Consider the following 16772-nt stretch of genomic DNA (forward strand, 5'->3'; position numbering starts at 1 on the left):
CTGTCATAAATAAGATCACCAAAAAGCACAAAAGCTGAACTGAAAGGCAACCAAGTGAGAAATGAAGCTTCTCCTTCTACACAAGCATCTAGATAAAATAGCGTGACCAGCAGTAATGGCGTCCGGAAGAACACAAACTCATTTCTCTTCTTATCTCCACACCCAGGCTTGCTGACATGCACGTTGCGATGCGTGTTGGTTGAGGAACAGAACTTAGACAGGTTGGTCAGGAATTTCCTAGAATTAGATGAGGCAAGCTTTAATGGTCATAATATCCATTATTGGGCTAAAAATGTGGATTTTTTTTTTAAGTATAGAGAATTTAAGCTGGTTAGGCTAAACTACAACAATGGAATGCAATTGTGGAAAACTGGTGCCTGATGGACGATTTCTGACGATGGATTCTGAATCAGCATCAAAAAATACATAAGAAACGGTACTCTGCGTCCAAGAAACAAAAACCGTGTTTACCAGTGAAAGCAGTCAGCGTAGATTCACACGGCCGAGACAGTTGCGTTTTGAGGCACGCAAAAGCCGCATGAATATGAGCTCCATTCTTTTAAATGGACTTATTCACATGACTGTTTTTTTGTTTTTTTTATTCCCCATGCAGCGATCTTACGAGGGGAGGAAAAAAAAAATCTTTTGGCCTCCCTTGGATCGCCTCACTTATTGCTTCCAATGAGACTTTGAAGTTGCATGGCATACAAGTGCCATATGATGTTTTTAAAATGTGGTGTTTCCTACTAAAATCAATGAGAAACACTTGGGATCCTCTGGCGCAATTTCACAAGATAATGGAGGTGTTTTTAATCAAAAACGCCTCCCACCAGAGTGAAAAACGAACATCAGGAAGTGCGACATTGGGTCGAGTTTCTCGGCCCGTTACAGCGCTTCCTGTGTGAATGTAGCCTTAGGCCGCCTGCAGACGGGCGGGTCGGATCCGTCGGCGAGAATTTTCGCCGCGGGACCCGACCCCAGCGCCTGCAGGGACGAGCACGTACTCGCCCACGCTTGGCGGCCCCGACTTTCATGTGCCGGCAGCCGGCGCAGACCGGAGCCGGCGGCCGGGTGAGTGACGTTTCTGTGCGAGGCTCTGCGAGCCCCGCACAAAAATAGGACATGCCGCGGTTTGTTTGCCACGCGACATTTCGCACGGCCAAACCACGGCCGTCTGCATAGGAGTGCGTATTGTAATGCACTCCTATGCAGGCTTTCACTGGCGGAAATCCGGCGGAAAATCCCGCCGCGGGATTTCCGCCTGTGTGCAGGCGGCCTTACTCTTTGGGATGGGCAGTGTGTAATAATACATTTCTCCTACAAGAGCCTCAATGTCCCTGGGTGAGATCAGCTGACTTTATTTGCAAAAGTTGTTTCTTGTTTTCTTTTTAATGAAGCAACCTTAACCCTTTCCAATCCAAGTTGTATCCTGGTTTTCCTAGGGAGCTTACTGTTTTCTGCTGTTATACAACAGCGCTATATGCTGGCTAACACCAGTACTGCATGAGGTGGCACGTTGGATAGGCTCCGACAGCAGAGAGGCTAACGATATACAGTAAGAGAACCCTGACGGACGTCTTCCAACATCGGAGCTGTACAGCCTTAAATCATAATGTCTTTAGATGTCAGACAGGGGGTTGGAAAGGGTTAAACGATGAAGATGTTGCAGACTTGCCAGCAAACTGTATTTTTGTAAATAAATGTAAGTTCGTTATGTGTATTAGACCGCTTTCACACTGGCGACAGTCGTGTGATTTTTCTCGCTATGTTACATATCACATGTATGTGAAGCCTGTGCATTTCCTATGGCTTCCTTCACATTAACGATGTTTTATAGGCTGCTACATTGCAAGAAAAAAATTGTGGCATGCTGAATATTGGTGCAATTTGTAATATTTGTAGCCCATGTTTTCCTAGAGAGCCTTCCTTTTTTGTGTTGCACCGCATTGCACAAAAACGCGTTTTTCGTGAGGTGTGATGCAACTTTTACAGTAGGAAATTCTACTGTTTCCCCTAAAATTACCCCTAGCTGCATAAAAAAAAAACAATACATTACCTAACAGATGCTGTCTGCTGTCTTCAGCCAATGCTTCCTGGTCAGGGGGCTCAAAAATTCCCCCTCTAGGAAGCGCTGGCTCTGATTGGTTCATTGAGTACTACAGTGATTCGCTGAGCCACAGCACTCGAGAACGAATCACAGCCATTGCATTGAATGGCTGTGATTGGTTTATCAAGCACTGTAGCGATTAGCTGAGCCGCGGCACTCGAGAACCAATCAGAGACAGCACTTCTTGGAGGTGGGGATTTTTAAATCTCCAAACCAGGAAGCGCTGGCTGAAAATTACAAGCAAGTTTGCCGGAGCTGCAGAGGAGATGTGCAGCGGAGCCAACAGTGCCTGTTCGGCCCTATTTTTGGGGTAGAGCTTGTATTTCAAGCCCCCTGAAAACCCCAAGAAAAGCGCTACAAAACCGCGTTATTGCTCCGAGAAAATGCAGCGATATCACACAGATGCGATATTGCTGTCGCCCGTGTGAAAGAGGCCTTAAACTAATCAGTTTTTAACTAATATAAACTGATTACAAACTGAAGCAAAACTGATATATGCATGTGAATACTTTTTGGGGTAGAGTAGCTGATTTTTGGATATGCAGGTCCTTGCACACTCCACAAGTTTCACTCTGGGAGGTTTGCCAGAGCTCTTCCTCCAAGCCAGCACAATACACACAATCAGGGGCATAGCTAAAAGCTTATGGGCCCGGGTGCAAAAGTTTATCTTGGGCCCCCTGAACTTCTCTTAATGCAGAGGCATAACTTGAAGCTTCTGGGCCCCAATGCAAAACCTATAACGGGCCCCCCAACTATAATGCTTTATTTATAGTACTGAGCTCCCTATATGGAGAAGAGAGGCCTTATGGGCCCCCTAAGGCTCCTGGGCCCGGGTGCAACTGCATCCCCTATCGTTGAGCCAGTGCACACAATACACACTCCTGGCTGGTGGGTAGTGGCTGGGCTTCTCCTCCCCCTGAGGTCACCTATTTGCTTTGCAGTGTACTGATAAAAAGATCCATTCAACACTGAAGGCAGATGGAAGCCCTTTAGTTACCTTCCCTCTGACATTGACTTTAATGCAATAAACAAGATGGAAAGTTGCTTTCTATTTGCTTTGACCGGAACAATAACTGTGCAAGCTGTGCTTTTTCCATTCAGAAAAACTGAAAGCGAATGGAACAGAGTCAGACTAAACCCAAACTGAGAGCAAAACAATATATATATATATATTGCTTCCTATGGGTTCAGTTTGCTTCAGTTTTTTCATGTAGGCACAATTGTGAAACCAACCAAAGTCCTGTAAGTCCATCTCAATAACTTTGCTGCTGATATTAGGATTACAATGATTACAAATATTAGGATGAGTCAACATATGAAATGCCTGTAAAAAGGGAGCGGAGGTGAAGTAAGCATTTGTGACGGCTCAGAACGTTCCTGCTAAGTAACTGATGGTGAATACAAGGTCTGTAAAAGAACAGAACTAGAGATGAGCGAGCGTACTCGGAAAAGCACTACTCGCTTGAGTAATTTGCTTTATCCGAGTATCGCTGTGCTTGGGTCTGAAGATTCGGGTGCCGCTGCGGCTGACAGGTGAGTCGCAGCGGGGAGCAGGGGAGAGCGGGCGGGAGAGAGGGAGAGAAAGATCTCCCCTGCAGCTCCCCGCTCCGTGCCGGCACCCGAATCTTCAGGGACGAGCACAGCGATACTCGGATAAAGCAAATTACTCGAGCGAGTAGTGCTTTTCCGAGTACGCTCGCTCATCTCTAAACAGAACATATCTAAAAATATATATCTAGGGGCTTCTGTTTCTCCGGAGCTGACAGCCAGGATGGAAGGACTTTCCCACAATCTGTAATAACCTCAACATTCCTGTTCTCCCTCATGGATTGTTTTATGCAGGCAATGAGATTTACAAGTAAACTCACTACTAGATTATAACGTATTAATAGAAAACATAAACCAGAAAATACAAGTTTAGATTTGGCTAATTGTTATTAGTACACTGAGCGGCGCGCTTTAATCGCTGCACTACGTGTACGGACTCATTTCAGTATGAGCCGCATCATAGCGCTGAGTGCAGATTGTAGCAAATTAATGCGAAGAGTTACAAAGGGAAAGCCATCACTAACCAAAAAGAGCTTCAAAGGTGCATTCAAACGGGCGTATGCTTATTTCAGTTCACATGAGCATAATTGCGCACTGTATTTGCACCGTATACTGGTCTTTTTTGGGGCGCAAATCAACGTATTTTACTGTACTTTTGGTGCTCATAGGGCATAGTTTTACTGCTGACTGGGACGCCATGGGCAGTAAAATGGCACCGCACTATAAAAACCTTTTCATGGCAAAACTGGAGAGTGACTTTCTGGCTTCCTGCTTCAACAGACCATTGGCCTACTTCCCCTACATTGATGACATCATAATCATCTGGACCAACACCGAACAAGAACTAACAAAACTCCATGAGAGATTCAATGCATTCCACCCACCATAAACCTGACATGAAGCTACTCGGGTACAGAAATCAACTTTTTGGACACCACCATAAAAATTTCAAACAACTCAATATAGACATCCCGAAAACCGATTGATCGGCCCACATACCTCAGATGGGACAGTTGCCATCCTAAACACATCAAAAAGTCCATCGTCTACAGCCAGGCAATCAGATACAACCGGATCTGCTCCAACCCAACAGACAGAGAGGAACATTTATACCACCTTAACAAGACATTTTTAAATCAGGGCTACCATCCCACCTCAATTAATGACCAAATCACCAGAGCCACCAGGATACCCAGAAATCAACTACTCCAATACGCAGAGAAGGAAGGAAACGGTCATGTTCCTTTAGTAGTGACCTACAATCCACAGCTGGAGGTACTAAGGAAAACCGCAAAGCAACTTCATTATAAACTACATAAGGATGACCGTCTGAAGACCATATTCCCGGACCCTCCGCTCCTGTGTTACAGGCAACTTCCAAATTTGAGAAACTTTATAGTCAGGAGTGCATTGCCCACCAACACACATAAAGGAACTTATCCCTGTAATGTAAAGAGCTGTAAGACCTGCTCACATGTACGGACCGCGGACAGGATACGGATCCCCAACACACAGCAGGACTATAAGATCCCGCGGACATTCACATGTACTGTCCGTGGACAGGATACAGATCCCCAACACACAGCAGGACTATAAGATCCCAGGGACACTCACATGTACTGTCCGCGGACAGGATATAGATCCCCAACACACAGCGGGACTATAAGATCCCGCGGACATTTACTTGTTCCACGTCTGATGTGTAACTCATCCGGTGCAGTGAATGTCCAGTTGGGGTCCTTTATGTTGTAGAAACAAAGCAAAAACTGAGAGCGAGGATGAGATCTCATCGCCATACAATTAAAGAAAGGAAGACAGATTTACCTGTGGCGAAGCATTTTTCTAGTCATGATACAACATAGAACACATGAAAGTCACGATATTAAAAGGCAATTTCAAGTCATAAAGCCTTAGAAGAATTTGGGAGTACAAATTTATACTAACTTTTGACGCTTTCAACAGAGAATTAAATTCTTCAAGAGGATTCATGCGGGAATGGGAAGTATGAGAAATCTATAGCAGAGATAACACACAGGCCTGGTGACCCCCTAACACTAATTCAAAGACCATAAAACCTTCACATCTTTATCAGTGGACTATTTAAGTATTTATTTATTTATTCCTCTACTCATCCTGTTGTGGTATTCTTTTAAGTGCAAATTAATCACATCCATGTCTGTGCCTTGTCATAAGTATGTGAGTGTATATGTGTGTGTATATATATATACTGTATATATATCCCTATTTGGATCTACTTCATTATGCCTGAGGAAGAATCCTAAGAGGTTCAAAAGCTCCCTGTAACATCATTTATTTTTGTTAGCCATTAAAAGGTATCATATCTACAAGATTACTTGGTTTCTCTTGCTGGGAAGAATCACATTTGGCTCTACTGGCTAACACCGTACTAAAGTTTGTTCAACATGCCCTGAGACTTGTCTTATGTTTGCAAAAGACAACTTGTTGATCTCCAAGCAGCTTTCAATATATTATTCTTTGGGTTGACCTGGGCCCTGTACATTCGCTGTAAAGGCTGCTGCATAATAACATATTATATCTCCATACAACTTTGTAGCCTTCTATGGGCCTCCATGTGCCCTTCATTTCATACAGAGAGTTTTCAGTTGGATTCTGTATTTCAATAGATCTATAGATGCCATATTGTAGTATAGTGCAGCAGCGCTTCTAGAGGAGAGTACATCCTAAATACAGCTCTGCATGGAACACCATATAGTGGCACTCAGGCAGCCTATGGCGCTCTACTGTGTGCATGAAGCCTGCAGTTAAAGAGGTTGTACCAGCCCAGGAACGAGCATCACTGGGATGAGCTTGTCCGAAAGCTCGCTCCATGTAAATGCGGCGTAAAATGCGATTCACTCAGCCTGTAGCCCCAGTCCGGCGGTGGTAGCAGCTGCCAAATCTGTGACTGTTGACCTCTTTCCACGACGTCTGTTCACAGCATAGACACCACATGGAGAGTTCAACGGTCACAGACTCGGCAGTGGCTCCTGCTGCCGGACTGGAGCTACAGGCTGGATAAGTGAAATGCCCGTAGGAATGCTGCCTGGACAGAGGCCAATAAGAATACTATTGTTATTGGGACTACTATGAGGGTCACATATTACTACTAGGGCCAATATAGGGAACACTAGTACTGCTGAAGCCACTATGGGCAGCACTTTTACTATTGGGGCCACCAATATAGGGGATACTATTACCACTGGGGCCACCATGGTGAGTCACTTTTAATACTTTTGCCACTATGGGGGACCCTTATTACTACTGTGGCCACAATGGTAGTTACTATTACTACTGGAGTCACTATGGGGTCCCTATTATTAATGGGGTCTCTATGGGGGTCACTATTAGTATTGGGGCCACTATGGTGGACCTTAATACTTGGGCCACTATGGGGCTCACTACTACTATACAGTCTTACAATTACAATTGGCCTTTTAAAGGCAACCATAAGGACTTACACAAGTAAGAATCTCTCACGAGTTCTGTGTATTGCGAGATTCTTTTGAATGGAGTTAGTCGTATGAGCCATTTTTTTCCTTCATGGCGATGCTGCAAGGTTAAAAATTGTTGCATGCCCTATCTTTTGGCGTTCTCAGGGAACGCCACGCCCATAGTTTCCAATGGAACCTTCAAAGTCATTGCATGGCACTCGCATGCCGTGTGATGTGCACGTGAGTGTGATGTGATGTTTCCCATTGAAATCAATCACTTGCAATCCTCTGATGCGTGTCAACCGCCCGACAACGCATTTGCCTATGTGAATGTAATCTAAGGCTGACGTGACCCTCAGTGAAAATGAGTTTGATACCTCTGCCCTATGCACATCACCGCTGAGACTCCCCGGCGATCTCGAAAACGGGTCTCCTGTGTATCGCTCTCCGGTTACTGCGGGGGATGCTTCTCTCCAGAGCATGCACGGTCAGCGCTCCACTCATTTCAATGAATGATGGAATACCCAAGCGGCTTCGGGTACTTCAGGAAAGAAGTGGAATTCCATCTAAATCCACCTGCAGAGATACAGATTACCCTCACAGCTCCATGCGGTTTAACAGTAAGGCCTCATGTCAACTAGGAAATTCGGGCCCGCGCAGATTCTCCATGCAGAATCCCGTAGTGGGTCCCTCCTTTCCAGCAAACATGAGGCCCGAAAATAAGAATAACTTACCTGTCTGGACGCTGCGGATCTTCCCTCCGTCACGGCCGGATATTCTTTCTTCGGCCCCGGCGGATGTGCTAGGCTCTATATTGCACGTTTTGTAATTTTTTTTGCAGCCCCTGTTTCCCTAAGGAGCCTTCGGTTTTTATTGCACTGCAACGCACAAAATCACGTTTTTTTGTGCAATGCAATGTGACTCAAGCCCTATCCAAAACTAAACCCTAGCTGCACTCCAAAAAAAAGGGAATACTTCCCTTGCAGGCTCGGTCCGGGTACTCCCGCTGCTCTCCGGAGCTCTGCCAGGTGTCCTGCAGTCCTTGCTTACCCACAGAAGATCACTTCCTGGTTGCTGGATTTATAAATCCCGCCTCCAGGAAGCGATGGCTCTGATTGGTTCATCAAGCGATGGCTACATTAGTTTTTCTCCATGAGGTCTGCTAATCAAGTTATGACACATGTCCATATAAATGTATACATGTACACATATTGTATTATATATGTAGTAATTGCCAATCAGAAGCTTAAGGTACAACGATAAATCCCAAGAAGCCGAGAACACGAATAAAACAAAAGTTTCTTTCATTGAGATGTTGATGAAACTACATTGTTGTGATTTCCTGCGATGAGATGTTCCTGGACATTCGTGCTGGATGTCACACCAGTAGTCGACCATCATATATGTATCCCATCGTCCACAGTCCTGTTCTTCCACAGTCACCAGTAGTTGCCCATCATATGCGTATCCCATTGTCTGCAGTACTGTTATTCCACGGTCACCAGTAGTCCGCCATCATGTGTGTATCCCATCATCTGCAGTCCTGTTCTTCAAAGGTCACCAGTAATCTGCCATTATATATGTATCCCATCGTCCACAGTCCTGTTCTTCCACAGTCACCAGTAGTTGGCCATTATATGTTTATCCCATCGTCTGCAGTCCTGTTCTTCCATGATCCTTGTTTCCTGGTGCAATCGTTCCCCCTGTTCATCAGATCAAGAAAATCTTGAAATTCATCCAAAATGACTGCCGGTCCTGCAATCTGACGCTCATGTTAGGAACAGAAGTGATCGTATTCTCCACAAGTTCACCGGAGTCTGCAGCCTTCTAGTTCTCTAAGGAACTGCTTTACAACCCTACAAACCAACGACCGTGCCTCGGAGTTGTCCACTGAAGCTTGGAAACGCCGGATTTGTGCTCCATCAAATTTACCTGTTTTTGCAACGCAGGAAATTTCCTACATTTTTAGCTGAAACCCCTTCCTATTTTCTTCAGTGTCTTTACACATTGTTTCCTCAAACCAAGTGTGATGTGCAGCAGTGGTGATATGTATCCTATGTACTAATAGTAAGCAAATGCTGGCAGGAAAATAAAGGAAATATAACAAAAATATCTCAAAAACTAGAGCCCCTAGAATGAAATGGATGGTATTTTCGGAATCAGCGGCACAAAAATACCCAGAATAAGGTCTAAAATTCGAGGCAAAATGTTTCTCTTGTTCCCCATTGTTATCATTAAGAATCATTTAAGCTCCCTCAAGAATTTCAACGACCATTGTTCTGTGTAAATTCATGCCGCAACTGAAGGAGAATTGCTCAGTTGTTCAGTTTCTGCATGCGGAAAAATGAATGACGATCCATTCAGTGTAAACAGCGGTCATTCACTTCTGAACGACTGCTTACTGTGAACAAGGACAGGTGGGGAAGAACGCTCCCCGACTCACTACGCCTTTATTCTGGCCACACTGTGAGCAGTGCCAGGAGTTTTCGCTCCTTTGCTGTTACATTGCTTCCCCAAGAGCTGGTCCTGTGTAAATGGACCATAAGGACAGCGCCATCCTCACTGCAGTGGCCCATGTTGGTAGTGGAGGGGCGGCTCCTATTGAATTCAGTGTGAATTGCACTCCCAACCCAGGCCACTGCAGTATGGATGGAGCGATCTCCTTCCTGTGTTGTCCGCACTGATAGCAGTTCGAGGAATCAGTTGATTGTCAGGGATCCCAAACGATGGACCCCTGACGAACATCTATTGATGACCTATCCTAAGACTAGGTCATTAGTAGAAAAAAATGCTTGACATTCAAGATAAGCCCTTTATAATGCGCACAAGAGTAGAAGATAAAAGCACATGTAAATCACAACCAAGCTGTCAGCGGCGTGCCTGCGGAGCCCAACCCAGATGTCACTTGTCAGCTTCTTCCAAGACACAGGCGTAATCTTATAATTGTAGTTTATAGCTTATTACGAGGTAATTAAAACATTACATACCAATACAAAAACATAATTAAATCAAATTACCTAAAATGTACACACATTAGTGGAAGCGCTTCCACCCACTAGCGTTTTTTTTAACGCTGCAAAATCGCTGCGTTTTTTCATTGGGCCTTTCTGCATCAAACAAAAATCGCAAAAGGACAAGTTTGTGAATTTTGTGCGATGCAATTTTAACAATAGAAAGTCCCATTGAAAAAAAAAAGCACTAGTGGGTAGAAGTCCTTACAAAGGAATAAAAACTTTTCCATACATGTCCGTTTTTCACAGAAATACAAATGTACAAATATCCAGAATGAATCCTCTTCAGGCCTCTTTCACACTGGTGACAGCGATATGGCCGCTACAAAATCGTGGCAATATCACGGCTTTGTTCCCGCGATTTTGTAGTGTCAGAGATGCTTTTTCTGGAGGATAATGTCGCATCGCTGCCGCCTGCAATAAAATTACACCATTTTTTTAAATCACAGAAGTCAATAGGAGTTTCTAATATTAAAATTGCATCACGCAAAAACCGCAAGGAGGTTCCATAGGGAAACATGGAAGAACCACACGCCGCAATATAACATCACTAGTGTGAAGGAAACCATTGAAAAGCATGGGTTTCACAAACATGCATTTTGTAGCGCTGTCACATCGCCGGAAAATGGCGCGATTTTGTAGCCCGTGTGAAAGCGGCCTGAAATATTACAATGCACGATGTGAACACTGAGAGTGCGCCTTCTCTGGATGAACAAAGTTCATTGTATTTTTCATTGTATACATTGAAATTGTATCTTGACGCCACTGGAAGTAGTGGTGGAGGCAAGATACAGGGTGTTTGACAGGGCAGTGACGCCCCCTGTTCATGATTGGCTGCATGCCTGTCTCCCCTTCCTCGGGCTCACAGGTCCTGTAGGCGCCGGCGACCTCCCAGCAGCGCTGAACGTGATCGCCTCCACTCCCTTTTAGCAGCCCCTCAGTGACTCTCCCTAGTGCCGGTCTTCTGCCATCTCTGTTCCCATGACGTAGGCCGCTGTGGAGGAAGGTGAGAGCCACTGGTCGGCACATGTGAGTGCTGCTGTGGCACATGTCAGCGGTGCCTGTGGAGGAAGGTGACAACCGGTGGTCGGCAGATGTCAGCGGTGCTGTGGCACATGTGAGCTGTGCCCGTGGAGGAAGGTAAGAGCCGCCAGTTGGCACATGTGAGTGGTGCAGAGCGGCGGTGGGGCGCAGTGTGATCAGCGGAGCAGTTTGCCAGCAACTGCGCCGGAGTGAATGTTCCCTGGCCAAAGTATGGATTGCTTTTTGCCTGGCAGGTTAGGGTTAGGGATTAGTTTTCCTGTTAGCTTTAGATTATTTGCTGTAAATGCTTCAATGTTACAGCTGTAACATAGAAGTATTGAAATGGAAATAAAGTAAGCCTCACAGGAACAGCAATCCCTAACCCTAACCTTCCAGGGCAGGCAAAAAGCAATCTACACGCTGCTGCTAGGACCTTACTGAGTGTAGCCAATCAGAAGCTAGGGGTGTGACAGGGGTGTTCCTCCATCCAAGCCCTGTCAAACCCCTAGCTTCCGGTGGCGTCAAGGTACAATAGTACCCACAGAGGACTGTGTAAATAAGTGGAGAGTAAAACTTTGTTGGTTACCTTTATACTGTGTGGAGTGGGGAGTCCTGACTTAGGCCTTGTCACGTACAGGGGAGCGGAGGCTTAGATTGTGGAATGATTGGTACCCAACTTTCCGAGACTGCACATTAGCCGGACAAGCGACCATCACCTACGGCCACAACTCTACAGCAATGTGCCTAGCCCTGCAATACAAACCAATTTATCCCATACAGGACAGGAGGAGAGAGGAGAAGAGATGATACCTATGGATCCCGCCCCTGTCCTCGATCACTCTGCAGTATTGCAAGCTTACAGTCGTTGGAGTACAACCTAATTTGTACCCAAAAAATGTTTCAGTAAAAGTCAGCTTCATCTGAAGTAATCTTCTTTATTAACATTACTTTTAGAGCCTCATGCCCACAGTGCAGCAGAATCAGACCCAGCGCCCGCCGGAGACCCATACTCTACTCTCCGGATATGCCGCAAGTGTCTTGCCCGGAAGTACCACGGGAAAGACGGCTTCCATTGACTGTGATGGAAGCCGTCTGGGCAGAATAGAACATGCCGCGGTTCTCCCCCGCGAGCGGAAAATCACAGTTGATTTCCGCTCGTGGGCAGGGGAGAGTCGTTTAACATTTCATGTCTATGGACGGACATTGCTGCAGAATTTGTTGCGGGTGTCTGACCGCAAATTCCGCAGCGATATTCCATGTGTGGGCATTCGGCCTAAAACAGAGACATGACAATCTCCAACGGGCCAGACATGTTTCAGCTGTAAACCAGCCTTTTTCACAGCTACAGACATAAGTGAACATCAGCCATTATAGACCATTAAGTCTAAAAACAGCGTGTGTCTGTTCTCATTGGTTGATACCAAATGTTAGGAACCTGTGTGACCTTTCCACACACCCACTTGCATCCCATATTCAGTGATTAACCCTATGAGTGGAGGAATTCCTTCTATCAAGCATCTGATATATTGCATGATCACAAAAGATAACTTCTGAAAGATGGAATTGTATATCGGCCGGGCGTGAAAACCTAACCAATATACGCTCGTGTAAATAAGCCCTAAAGCACGCTAATTTTTCCTGCACAAATGGAAGCCCAGATCCTGGATCTAAATGAGCAGCTTGCAACACTGAGATCCATTGGCAATATGGAAAGGAGTCTGCTGCTCACTGAGGGAGATGTGGGGGGTGGATGGTAGTTCGGGAGAGCAGGGGGAGCAGGCAGCTAGCTGGGTGACAGGAGGAGGGGAAAGGGAAGAGATTCAGGGAGGCGAGTTTGCATAGTTGGCAGATGAGGGGGGATGTCATTACAGAATGAGCACTGCTGCAGCACGACATGCCCTTTGACTGCCGAGGGATGTCTGCTCCAGTAGGAAGGGGAATAGGAGCGCAGGGCAGGCTAGACAGGTCCCGGTAGTGGGGGACTCCATCATTAGGGGGACAGACAAGGCGATCTGCCAGAAAAAAAATGGGATTGTTAAACGGTGTATTGTCTTCTTGGCGCTCAAGTTCGACATTATCGTGGATCTCGTTGACAGATTACTGGCAGGGTCTGGTAAGGATCCAGCAGTCATGGTACACATTGACACTAATGACAAAGTTAGAGGTAGGTGGAAGGTCCTTAAAAACTATTTCCGGGAACTGGGATATAAGCTTAGGGCAAGGACCTCCAAAGTAGTATTTTCTGAAATAGTATCTGTGCCACACCATAAAGGCAGCCGGAGATTAGGGAGGTAAACAAGTGGCTCCAGAGTTGGTACAGGAAGCAGGGGTTTGGGGATCCTGGAGAACTGGGGACAACTTTGCTCTCAACTACAGGTTGTACCGTAGGGATGGCATATGGAAAACAAAAGTGTGAAGGTGCACAATAAACCATGGCTGCAAGAAAAACAGTAACAAACATGCGCTTCAGCACCCGACACACTTAATATATGCAACAAATGCATAATGTTTTTTTAGTACTGACGTGGCGGATGGGCCCACATGGATTTGATCAAATCATGCACCAAGAACCTTGCATTTTTATGCGATTAGTACAAAAAACCATTTTGCATTTGTTTGCAGATATTAAGTGTGTATGGATGCTGAAGCACATGTACTGTAGGGACGGGCTGCATCTCAATAGGGAGGGTGCAGCTGTGCTGGGGGAGAAGATGGCTAGAAGGTTTGAGGAGTGTTTAAACTACAGACTAAAGGGAGGGCAACCAGAGAGATAGCGAGGAAGACAGTGTAGACAGGGACCTGCCAATGGGCAAAATCTGGCACAGATTTCTGCACAGATCCGTATGAATAAGTGACAAGTCACTGCCTTATGTGGATCCGCACAGAAAGATTCTGCCCATGGATTTTGCCAATTGGCAGGGCTAGATCTGCAACAAAATTACACAAAAGAAACATGTGGATTAGCCGTGGATTTGTGCTGCAGTTTTAGAGGTGGAATCCACACGGAAAATTTCATGTCAGATACCACCGTGTGGGCATACCCTTATATATATATATATATATGAAAAACACTGTGTGAAACGCCACCGGTTGCCACATCCAGCTGGGGAATGAATGAAGTGATGACTGTAGATGGCTACTGTTCTCTCTTCTAATGTCTTTAGGAGTTTCCCGGCCACTGATCCCCCAATGCTACCAATTCTTCTAGTTTACAAAAGATTTGTATTATATGACAACCATGTGATCACAGTTATTAGCTCCATGGTCACATGACAATACATTAATACAGATGTTATTGCAGCACGTCTACACTACTTGCATAGCCAGGCAGTAAGGTGCTGACGAAAGTTCAATGTGACAAGCAATCATCTGTGGTGTGGCGAATGCTCATTCAAGAAAGAATACATCTGTATGTAGTGAGATCTCTCCGAAAGACCACCTTTTTGAGAAGATCACCCACTTATTCAAACCAGATTCCTTGTGGCAAATTTTTGGTTCCACCATTTATTTAATATACTGGACATCTTCTGTGAGAAGACCACCTTCTAGAACAGGCGTCCCCAACTCCAGTCCTCAGGGACCACCAACAGGTCATGTTTTCAGGATATCCCATGGTAAGAACACCTGTGGCAATGTCTGAGGCACCAACAATAATTACATCACCTGTGCAACACTGAGGAAATCCTGAAAACATGAGCTGTTGGTGGTCCCTGAGGACTGGAGTTGGGGAACACTGTTCTAGAAGACCACTTATTAATGTACTATTGGATGGTTGTCTCAAGGAGGTTTCAGTGTTAGAGATGAGCGAACGTACTCGTTTCGAGTAATTACTCGATCGAGCATCGCAAATTTCGAGTACTTCAGTACTCGGGTGCAAAGATTCGGGGAGGGGGCGGGGGGAGGCGTGACGGAGCGGGGGGTAGCAGCGGGGAACAGGGGGAAGCCCTCTCTCTCTCCTTCTCCCCCCACTCCCCGCTGCAACCCCCCAATCACCCTCGGGGCCCCCCGAATCTTTTCGCCCGAGTACGGAAATACTCGAAAATCGTGGCGCTCGGGCGAAAAAGGGGCGTGGCCGAGTAGGCTCGCTCATCTCTATTCACTGTATTTGATTTTCATTACTAGTCCTCTGCTTTAGGGTTCTTTCACACGAGCGTATATCGGCCGCCATTTTCACGGCCAGCTGATATACGCTACCATCTGAGGCGTAAGGGTGCGTTCACACGAGTGCATAAACGGCGCGTTTTTGCGACCAAACGTATATACGTGACCATCTGAGGCAATGGTTTCGAATGTATTCGTTCACATGGGCGATTTTACGGCGCGTAAAAACGGCAACCCGAAAAAAACGGAACATATGCGACCGAAATACGCGCCAACGCATATTCGATGGCCGAAAAGATAGTTTGCAAAGTAGGAACAAACGAAAATACGCTTTCTAGCTCTGGTCGTGATCGGCAAAAAACGTTCTCTCCGGCGAATATACGTTGCGCTCGTGCGAACGTAAATATGCCTACGCTCGTGTGAACGCACCCTAAAAGTCATTTCCAGACTTCTCTGACGAAAAAAATATAAGCAATTATCTGCGTGTGTAAACGGATGCCATTTGTAAGCAAACGACTAGTTTACTCATTGCAACGATTAATTGCTCCGTGTAGAAGGACCCTTTAGGCCCTTTTAGACGGGCTGAAAAGTCACCCAGATTCCCACAATCAGCGAGAATTGGAATGACGAACAATAAATTAATTTAGGCTGGGCTCCCACACGGCGTTTTCCCGGCGGAAATCTCGCGGTTTGGCCACAGAGAAAAAACGCGAGATTTCTGCCTGTTCTTCCTCCATTTACTAGCGGTGATCGTTCCTGAGTAAAAGCATAGGAACGATCATTGCTGGGGCGCCCTGTTGAATATCTGCGCCCGACGGGTCGTTCCGTGTAAAAACACTCTGTCTCCTCCTCCTCTGAGATCCGGACATTGCCCCCAGCAGTGTGAAGAGTCTCACAATGATAAATGGACTAAATTTGTCCCAAATATTCAGGGATTTTTTGTGTTTCCAGAGCTCAGCGCCAAGATCTCCTTTCTCACAATCTATAATAGACTTAAGAATTCCGGAATTTTTACTAAAAAATGAAATCCAAGACTGTGTTTTATTTAGAATTACCACACAGAATATAGATTCCTGCTCAGTGTTATCCAATATGTTCTTATATGTAATTGTCACAGATATCAGTGGGATGAGCGGCACTGAATTAGTCCACCACTTCCTGGGAACAATGTATCTAGCCAGTACCATTGGTGGTCTGGTGCTGTACCGGTAGTAACCTGCAGGTGTCACTGTTGGTGCAGACATCATGCAGCGCAGTTTAGTGGTAGTTACTGAGTGCAGGATAGAGAACAGACGTATTTATTACCATGATTTTTGGTCTGTTCACATTTTTATCGCTATCATTGAAAATGATCAAATACAACTTATTCAGTTGCAATCAAAATTATTCAGATTCCATTGCACATTACGTTTATTTGCCAGATTTATAAACTTTCAGCTGTTTGCGATAAAAGAGAAATTAAACAAACAATTTAAATAGCTAAGCACAAGTAATATAACGAGTGGTTTCTCTAAATTCCACACAAAATGC

The sequence above is a fragment of the Eleutherodactylus coqui genome, chromosome 9, assembly GCF_035609145.1.
Source record: "Eleutherodactylus coqui strain aEleCoq1 chromosome 9, aEleCoq1.hap1, whole genome shotgun sequence".
In the NCBI taxonomy this organism is placed as follows: domain Eukaryota; kingdom Metazoa; phylum Chordata; class Amphibia; order Anura; family Eleutherodactylidae; genus Eleutherodactylus; species Eleutherodactylus coqui.